The 10645-nt window shown below is 41.2% G+C and overlaps 1 pseudogene; it reads left to right on the top strand.

Annotated features, from left to right (window-relative positions):
• The first annotated feature begins 265 nt into the window (after positions 1 to 265).
• LOC132879470 (E3 ubiquitin/ISG15 ligase TRIM25-like) lies at positions 266 to 10248 on the top strand (annotated as a pseudogene).
• Positions 10249 to 10645: the final 397 nt, after the last annotated feature.

The raw sequence follows: 10645 nt of genomic DNA, 5'->3' as shown, positions 1-10645 counted from the left end.
ATGAAGATCAGTTTAAAGATGTCACGAGGAAAAAGCTGTTCAAGTGAAACAATTGTAATTTATCAACAAGGCTGAAAGTTGTGCTTGAGGTGTCAGTAGGTGGAAAAGTCCAGAAAATTAAGATACATTCTGTGAGTATTTCATGAAATTAATCCTAATCAGTGCAGCGACATGGGTTATATTTCTGCACTGAAGGGAGATGAAATGGTTAATAGAGGAGTGTTCATGATCTCTCTGTGTTTGTGCTCCTCCTCCCTCTATCACTCTCTCTCTCTCTCTTTCACACACAGAATGAGGAAGTAACTTGTCATTTCTGAGAAAACAAACTGTTCTCTCTCTCTCTCTCTCTCTCGTTGTGATTTCAGAAAAATGGCCGAGGCCAGTATTTCAGTAGATCAGCTTTCTCAGGACCAGTTCATGTGTCCAGTGTGTCTGGATCTCCTGAAGGATCCGGTGGCTATCCCCTGTGGTCACAGTTTCTGTAAGGTGTGTATTAATGGCTGCTGGGATCAGGAGGATCAGAAGGGCGTCTACAGCTGTCCTCAGTGCAGAGACACTTTCACGACAAGGCCTGTTCTACGCAGAAACAACATGCTGGATGAAGTGGTGGAGAAACTGAAGAAGACTGAAGTCCAAGCTGCTTCTCCTGCTCACTGTTACGCTGGACCTGGAGATGTGGAGTGTGATTTCTGCACCGGGAGAAAACACAAAGCTGTCAAGTCCTGTCTGGTTTGTTTGGCTTCTTATTGTGAAACTCATCTGAAACCTCATCTTGAACGTCCTGCTTTGAAAAAACACACATTAATTGAAGCCTCAGCAAAACTCCAAGAGAAGATCTGCTCTGAACATAACAAGCTGATTGAGATCTACTGTCGTACTGATCAAACCTGCATCTGTTATTTGTGCACGTTGGAGAAACATAAAGACCATGATGCTGTTTCAGTTGCAGCAGAAAGAGCTGAGAAACAGGTGAGAACTAGAAATCTTTCCAGAATTAAATCATCTTAATTATAGTTTCCCATCTAGAAACAGGTGCTTTAGTCAGTGATATGATTTGAACTTTAATTTCAATGTGTGTCTCAATCAGAAGGATTCTGTAAAAGCTGATTAAAATTGTCTGTGTTCTGGTGAACAGAGTGTTAAATTTATCTTCAGTGATGGTCGTAATCTGGTTCGGGGTGGGTTTCCTGATAACGTTGCCCTTTAAACCTAAAGAGAGAGTTGAGAGACTCTCTTAAGGAACGAACGTTGTCTCTGTGTGTGGTTTTCCGGAACTCACTCATAAGAAGGAGTCTAAAGAGCAACAGGATGAAGAGCGTCTTTGCAGTTCGTGTCCCCGATATAGGCATTAGTAGCTGCTAAAGGCAATCGTACTGTCGTTGCTGAAGGCATTAAAGGTTGCTAAATCAAGTCGATAAGGTCACATGGTGCTCGTTTTGAACCAAAATCTAATGAAATATAAAGTGTTTTAAAATAAGATAATAGATATATAATGTGGTAATTAATTAATGAAAAAATTTTATGGTTTTGGCAATTTTTTTCTTCCAAGCGTGTTTTTAATGAAATGAACAAACGTTCACATGAAAGAATGAACAAATAATAAGCTAAATAATGAGGTAAATGTGTTCCCCGTGCTCGCTCATTTCACTGTTACCCCCCGATCATGCAGTCAGGATTATTTCAGCTGTTCTCCACAGTGCAGAGTGGGCCATGTTCTCCCTTATAAGTGCACAGAGAGAGAGAGAGAGGTTTTGATCTGTGTGTAGTTTGTACCGAAGGAGGTTTAATATATATAGTCAACGTTCTATATAAGGTCAATTCAACCTTCTTAGGTACACACTACACACACATCAAAACATTTCTCTCTCTCACACACACACACACACACACACCATTAGAGGTGCAGAAATGTCTCATTTATAACACTAAATTAGTTAATCACTCGCCTAATGGAGCTAAATTTGATTAAAATATAGTGATATAAATGTGACATTCTGATATCCATACGTAATTCCATAACATACTGAAATATATTCATCGTGTTTTGTGTATATTTATTTCATAATTAACAGAGCTGGACAAAGAACCCAACTTCATTACTTAAGTCAAAGTACAGATCCCACTGGGCAAATGTTACTCTGATACAAGTGAAAGTTGGACAGTCAAATTTTTACTTCAGTTAAAGTACTGCAGTATTTGCTTTTAAAAATCCTTAAGTATTAAAAGTACATTTTCTGTCAATGCATTGTTGTATTATAACCATAATGCTTACAAAACCTAATGCCTCTGAAACACCTGACTGGATTTACTGACTAACTTGTAGAACCTGTAGAATAAACGCCTGGTAGAATGTTGCAAAATGAAACACAACTGAACTGAAAAAGACCCATTGTCATTTTCATTTTTTTTATTGTAACCCTCCTCCCCACCGCCACAAAGCAGCATGGTAGTGTTCTGACCCAGCTCTGGCAGTGTGTGCACACATGTATGTGTGTGTTAATCAGGAAGACAGTGGAACAGCTGTAAATGCAGCTTGCTCAGAAAATAAAAAGGACAATCCAACCTGATTAAAACCCAGATCCGCACCTCGAGCTTAATAACGGCCCAACAGCAACTCTGCTTTAAGCAAGACAACAAAAAAAAAGGTGCAAGACCATCATCTGACATCAAAACAAAAAATTCCAGCAGTTTGTTGTGACTGACGAGTACAATACTGTCCATCTCACAGGTCTCACGTGCGCACGTGTGTATGTATTCATGCACATATGAATCTCCCTGTGGAATCAAAAGTGAACGCTATTCATATTAGTGTAACTCCGTTTTTACATGCTAACTAACAGTGTCCAAGTGAACTAACTATGTGTATTAGACGTGGACAAGGCGATGGCAACTTGGCAAATCCATAGAAAGCCATTTGACCAATCAGACTGTGTAGCGATTGCAACGTTATCGCGAGCTCTAAAGCACAGACAACTTCACTGCAAGCTTTCTCTTGGAATAAAACGTTTATATCCCTCAATATGCTTCCACAGGTCGGATGGTGAGTTTTTGTAGGCTGTGATGTGCTCCGTTTTAGGCAAACAAAGCAAAAATGAAACGACTCTTTATTCCTTTCCGAAAGCTGAACCATGGGTTCTAGCTATAGAACCGTGGGTGTGTGCATTCCCCAGAAGAACCGCCTCCTTCCAATCTGCCATCAACTGATCGTGTTAAATAATGCTGCGGAGAAATCATTGATCTTGATTTTATCCAGTCTATGGACGTGACGTGACCCTAGTGATTACTGATAGACTGTCTCAGTGTCACCTGCGGAAAAACCAATCACGTTTTAGAAAAGAAAATAAAAAAAACATCCAGTTTCAAAGCTGCTTCATAGTAACGAGTAACGAGGACCTTGATAGAAATGTAGTGGAGTAAAAAGTACGATATTTGTCTTTCAAATGAAGTGAAGTTAAAGTCATAAGTTTCCACAAAAAATAATAAAGTTCAGATACTCAAAAAGTGTACTTAAGTACAGAACTCAAGTAAATGTACTTCGTTACTGTCCACCTCTGATAATTAACTCGATGTATTTGCAATGTAGAAGAAAACTAATTGAACACCACCAGCAGATTCAACCCCAGTTTCCCCCGCTGACTGTGAGAGTCCCTCAGAGCCGCATGCGCATTCTGTGGATTCGGCAGCGAGCGAGTCGCTCTTTGTTTTGAACGAGTGCTCCGGGTCTCTCGTAAATTCCGAGCAAACTAAAGGACGACTTGTGCTACGATGTCTCATCTCATCTCATTATCTGTAGCCACTTTATCCTGTTCTACAGGGTCGCAGGCAAGCTGGAGCCTATCCCAGCTGACTACGGGCGAAAGGCGGGGTACACCCTGGAAAAGTCGCCAGGTCATCACAGGGCTGACACATAGACAGAGACAACCATTCACACTCACATTCACACCTACGGTCAATTTAGAGTCACCAGTTAACCTAACCTGCATGTCTTTGGACTGTGGGGGAAACCGGAGCACCCGGAGGAAACCCACGCGGACACGGGGAGAACATGCAAACTCCGCACAGAAAGGGCCTCGCCGGCCCCGGGGCTCGAACCCAGGACCTTGTTGCTGTGAGGCAACAGCACTAACCACTACACCACCGTGCCGCCTGTGCTATGATGTTGTTCGGGAAAACCACGTTAGCTTGATGATGGATCTTAAGAGGCCATTTAAAACTCTCTTGGCCTTAAGAGGCTTTTGGGAAACCCAGCCCAGATCAGTTAGTGAACATCTCTCTCTCTCTCTCTCTCTCTCTCTCTCACACACACACACACACACACACAGAGTATATAACCTTCAGAGTGAAACATGAATGTACTTTGAACTGACATTAATATGGAACCAGTTCGCTCGTACTGTATAAAAAGCTGAATGTATTTTATTTGTCCTCAGAGTGAGTTAAAGGAGGAGCAGATGAAATCCCAGCAGAGAATCCAGGAGAAGCAGAAGAAGGTGCAGGAGCTGAAACAGGCTGTGAACACTATAAAGGTGAGCAGTGAGCAGAGACAGAGCTGCTCCTAGAAACACACACAACATGGACAACGAGTCATTTACAGTCCCAGTAAGAGAGGGAATGATAGATGAGCTTTAAATCTTGTGTGTGTGTGTGTGTGTGTGTGTGTGTCCTAACAGCTCAGTGCACAGACAGCAGTGGAGGACAGTGAGAGGATCTTTACTGAGCTGATCAGCTCCATGGAGAAAAAGCGCTGGGAGGTGACGGAGCTGATCAGAGATCAGGAGAAGGCTGAACTGAGTCGAGCTGAACGACTCCTGGAGCAACTGGAGCAGGAGATTGCTGATCTTCAGAGGAGAGTCACTGAGCTGGAGCAGCTTTCACACACACACGATCACATCCATTTCCTCCAGGTAACACTCACTGTCTGATCTACAGAGCCAGCTGTTCCTCACACACTCTCTAAAACACCTCTCATTAAGGGAACAATAAATGTCCCTGTCTGACATCACAAGTGGGTTTTACATTTCATTTGCTTTCTGTAGGTTTTAGCTTCTGGACGTCGCTCTCCTCCATGGCTCAGACCATCATTTCACACATCCAGTGTCACTGTCCATCAACATCTCTCATTTGATGGAGTGAGGAATTCTCTCTCAGATCTGAAAAAGAGACTCGAGGAATTCTGTGAGGAGGAATTCAACAAAATCCCTCCACATGGTAAGAGGAGCTGTTCCTGCTGGAGAAACAGAGTGATGTGTTATTTCTTAGCGATGCTCCTGCTTTCTTTTCTGCAGACACTTTATTCACCCGACACTTTGAACTAAAACACTGATTTAAAATGAATAAACTGACTGGATCACTTTAAACTCTTTCCATCTTTGACACAAACTCATGTTTCTATTTTTCTCTCCACAGCTGCAGCAGTTCAGATCATTTCAGGACCAGAACCACAGAGCAGAGAAGAGTTTCTGAAATGTACATCTAACACACACACACAGACACACACACACTTCTAGGCCTGTCACGATAACAAATTTTGTTGGACGATATATTGTCTCAGAAATTATTGTGATAAACGATATTATTCTTGACGTCTTTTCAAGACAATTTTATGCCACTAGTAAAATAATAATGATGATGCAAATACACCCTTTCATAGAACAGTAAACTTTTTAATTAAGTCAACTTATTCAATTCAACAGTGGAATGTAAAAAATAAATATAAATAAATAAGCTAAAGAAATAAAACAACAATCAAACAAAACCACTCACAACAAAAACAATAAATAAAATACAATTGATGGCTCTTAAAAATTGCACTGAAGTGAATATTAACATGGCACAGGGTAATAAAAAGACATTCTTTTCTTCACAGGCAACATTCTGCCAATCCAGTTTCTCAAAGATTAGTACCCAGATCAACAAAAAGTGCAAAGTAACAACGTATTGCCAGCTGCCATTTGGATTAAAGTCACAACAATTAGAACGAGATAACATGTAGGCAAGGGCATAGGTTTGGTATTAACATTGGTGGGGACAAAAACCCAATGCCAACCCCCAGTGGTGCCAACTTCAGGTCAACATTAGAGGGTCACAATATTTTGCTCCATTGTGTTCCACCAAAAGAGTCTCCATCATCTCTCCAAAGGCCAGACTTTTAACATTTGAAGTTCAGAACTGTAGTAATTCATGAATAATAATAATAATAATAATATGAAATCCATTTGATTAACTGCAAATCTTGCATGTGATGATGAACTCATTCTACCAAATTGCAAATGTGTTTTCCAAGCGAATACCGCACTGACTGTCGGGAGGGTGTATGTTCCTTTCCCTCATAAATGGAAATAAAACCCATCCGGAGCCTTAAACACTGCGTTCCATGAGGCTGGCAGGGGGAGTCGCTCTCTTCTGTGGGATCTTTAACTAGTTTTAGAATGCTAGTTTAAGCTGATATGTGATTGATCTAACGGTAAAACAGCACGAGGGCTCGAGAACTTCGATAGGTTACAATTTTACTTCAGGGTTGCCAGATACTGCTGACGTTTTCCAGCCCAAATTATGTTCAAAACCTGCCAACATGCACTTAAAACCGCCTAAAATGTAAAATGTACTTGATGCCTATCTTGTAAAGTAAAAATATGCAGCTAAAGTCCAGTATACTATTTGTAAATCGAACAAATAGCAGCATGAGCCCGTCAGTGCTGGAGGTGAAGAATCTGCTGTCTGGTACTCGGCTCCGTGTGGTTCAATCAGATTAGAACTCTGCAATCATCTGCTGTGTTCTGAATCCTACATGCACCAGTAGGTGGCGCACACGCAGAATATTATGTAAGCTATGTTAGGCTACGATGCATATCTAACATCTCCATTGCTGAGGTTATTTATTTTTTTTATTTATCTTTTTATCCTGTTTGTTTTATTAATTTTATAGGCCTAGTTATTCTGCTTAATTTATTTTTGTCTATTTTCTTCATCTGTTATCCTGATTTTTGTGGATTTGTTAGATTGTACCTGTTTTATATACTTCAATTAAAAAAAAAAAGTTAGGCTGCGATGCATGGCTGAATGTAACATGAGAAGAGAAAATGGAGAATGGATTGCGTCATTCTTATTTACTAGTTTATGAGTTCAGTTTCTGCACTACATTACACACATTCATATTAGTCTTACAGTTACATCGACTTTTTTTTTGGTTAAATAATACGTAATGAGATTAATGTTTATTGTTAATGATTAATTTAGGCCAATGCTCGATTTTGGTTGTTTAAAATACCTAAGGGGTGCTGGGTAAACTAGGTCTTTGTGTCGTGTGATGCCCGCGATCTCTGATTGGGTCACAGAAGTGTTTAATATGGATTGGATTGGATCGGGGCGATTTCTCAGAGACAACAAGGGAAGCCGAACTTCCCCTAAAATTCTCTCCCCAAACTGCGGCGTCTACGACATTGAATTCTCATTAAAACAATAACTTGCATAACATAATATATGCCCAAGATTGTATTTACGTTCATAACTATCCCTATGTCATCCTGTAACTTATTTGAGTGATGTCTGACGATCTTGCAGTTCGCTACGAGAATCACCTTTGCTGCCAGGCTGTAACCTTTCTTATTTCAATGGGCTCTATGGACTGGCAGCCGGGTATCCGTTGCAGTCTACGAGACGGCTCTGAACAGCCAATTTCGGCTAGTTGTTATTGGTTAAAATCGACAAAATCGTCACTTCCGGGGAAGCCGGGTATCTCTGGGGGTAAACGGGACATGGGCGGGCCAAGAAGCCGGGCTGATAAAGGATTATTGGAGGTGGTGTTTGAAAGACAAGAGGAGGGCAGTCGCTGTACTTCGGCGAGGAACACGGAAGCATGATCAGTCAGTCCCTAGCAGATGTCGAGAAAGTGTAGTTGTGTGCCAAAGTGCTGTCCGAATTTCTTTTCATATAAACGTTTCTTCTCATTGATGTCTCTGTGCATTACTCTGTAAATAAATGTAAATATTACTCATTGTGCTCCGTTAACTTTCATCCATTCTATCAGTTTGATCATTTGTGAATTCACTCGTTTATTTCATTTGTAGTTCAATCAACGTGGTTGTAGGCTAGCTTGAGCCTTATTGGGATCTGCAGTGCTAGCTGCTAACAGCTGGTATCTATCTGCGATAATGGCAAAGTACGGCCAGTCATTTTGCCCCGCCCCCGCCTCGCGCTCCGTCTGGTGCAGTAGTGATGTCCCGTTGCTCGCGCGCCACAGCAGAGACCCGCGCGACCTTCAGCCGGTACAGTCGCTGTTCTTTTACCACCTCCGTTATTCTCATCTTTCCGGTGCGTTCTTGATTTTTCCATTGTGTCCCATTTTCCCATATCAAGACCCAAATATGAATAATACGATACCATTTTAAGTGAATAATCAATTGTCATCATAACTTGGCATTTTTAACCCAATCAATTAAAAAGAGGAAATTTTTCAATATTTTCAAAAAATTTTACAAAAACATTTAAATTGTAATAAAAAAAAATTCCACAGCAGAGGCCAGATAAAGCAAGACGCTATCTTTATTCTTATTAAACATGATAAAAGAAACATTGAGTGTAAAGGCCAATTCATGCTGACAACCCAGTCCTCGCAGATAGCGTCGCAGACAGTGTCTGCATAGCCCCCCCACCTTCGCAGATGCTCTGTGCGCACCTCCAAAAATTTTGACCACCGCAGAAGCCTCGCAGACAGCGTCGCAGACAAGAGGGCTCTGATTGGTCCACTCTACATCTGCTGTACATGCACTTCCGCTTCCCTACTTTCCCGGTTTGTTTTGTTTTCACGACCGCCATTTTTAAAAACACGAGCGAAGATGGAGCAGCACGAAGAGCGGTTGATTGAGGAAGTACGTACATCTATACGACTCCAGTTCTAGTCATTATAAAAAAAAAAGTTCTAGTCATTATAAGTAACCGGAGGATAAACACTCCACTAACCACACCCACCAACTACTCCTAGCGACTTCGCGCCCCCTTGCGTTGTGCCGGTGAATAACATCGCGCACGCCTATTACTCCCCGCTCAACAATAAATTACAACTGTCTGCAAAAAGCTATCTGCGAAAGCCTTGTGGCAAGAGCATGCAGAGGCCTTTAGGTAAATGCAAAAAAAATATATATATAGTAAAATTAGAAAATGTATTTTTTGACTATAATGTCCCAAATGAGAGACCAGTTTCTGAGACAGGCCCACATCACAAATTGACTCATGACAAATAACAAATAATTGAAAAATTGTATTCCGTAGACCTAAAACTGAGCTTCGCCTATTTCAAAGCCCACCAGCCGCCACTGGATTGGATGTAGACTAGTGGACGGAGATAGTACATAGAATGCGCTGCATCAAAGTCCTTCTCAGGCTGTAGAAGTGTCTCTGGCTGCATTCTCACACAGAACATTCGTGCGAAATGTTTATAAACATCTGATAAAAACCCGCCGAAAAAACGTCAAAACCGCCCAATCTGGCAACACTGTTTTACTTGGCAACGGAATGTATCTGAATTCTGATTGGCTGTTGTATCTGAATTCTGATTGGTTGTTGTACAGAGAAAAGTTTTCACTGCAACCGAACTACTGTTTTCGTGACCACGCCCCCAGCGCGGATATTCATGTTCACATTGTTCAGTTTGTTTTTCTCTTTTATTTTAGATTTCTGTTATCTGACTCTGGATCCCAACACGGCACATCGTCGCCTCATTCTGTCTGAGAAGAACAGAGCGGTGAGAGCCAGTGAGAGAGAGCAGCGTTACTCTGATCATCCAGAGAGATTTGATTACTGGCTTCAGGTGTTGTGTAAGGAGAGTGTGTGTGGACGCTGTTACTGGGAGGTGGAGTGGAGCGGTGATGCTGGTGTGTCCATATCAGTCTCATATAAAGACATCAGCAGGAAAGGACGGGGTGATGAGTGTCGGTTTGGATACAACAATCAGTCCTGGAGTCTGTGGTGGTGTTCTTCTTCTCTCTCTTTCCGGCACAACAGCATTAAGACTGATCTCAGAGTTCCATCTCCCTCCAGAATAGGAGTGTATGTGGATCACAGTGCAGGAACTCTGTCCTTCTACAGCGTCTCTGACACGATGAAGCTCCTCCACAGAGTCCACACCACATTCACTCAGCCTCTATACGCTGGGTTTAGGCTCCCCTGGCCTCCTGGTTCTACAGTGAGATTGTGTGATCCAGAATAAAAGTGTGTAGTGTTTTCTGTAAAATTCCTGCACGTTGCCACGTTGTTGCTCAGTCGTCTGTTTCACTAGAACACAATCCAGCTGCACAAAAACACTCATTTTAATATTTAAATTAAAACAGATGAATAATTTAAAATAATTAAAAAGGAAATGTTAAAAATTAACTGTCAGACAAGAGACTTGTCAAATTTAAAAAGAAAATTATCTCATGACCTTCGCATTATAAAGTTCTGTTTGTTTCATATTATTCCACAAGGTTAAGTACGCTCGCATTTGTGGACATAAAATAATTTTGGTGAAATTGGGCAGCCTTGTCTGAGTCCACATAACATCTTAAATTTTGGTGTCATTAAAGGGCTAAGGGAGATATAACTATAAATATCATTGCGAAATATTTTAATAACCTTGCAGAGCCCTTTTCCAAATCCAAGATTTGAGTTT

The sequence above is a fragment of the Neoarius graeffei genome, chromosome 2 (assembly GCF_027579695.1).
Source record: "Neoarius graeffei isolate fNeoGra1 chromosome 2, fNeoGra1.pri, whole genome shotgun sequence".
Taxonomy (NCBI): domain Eukaryota; kingdom Metazoa; phylum Chordata; class Actinopteri; order Siluriformes; family Ariidae; genus Neoarius; species Neoarius graeffei.
The sequence above is the reverse complement of the archived record's forward strand: the minus strand, read 5'-3'. Positions and strand labels throughout refer to the sequence as shown.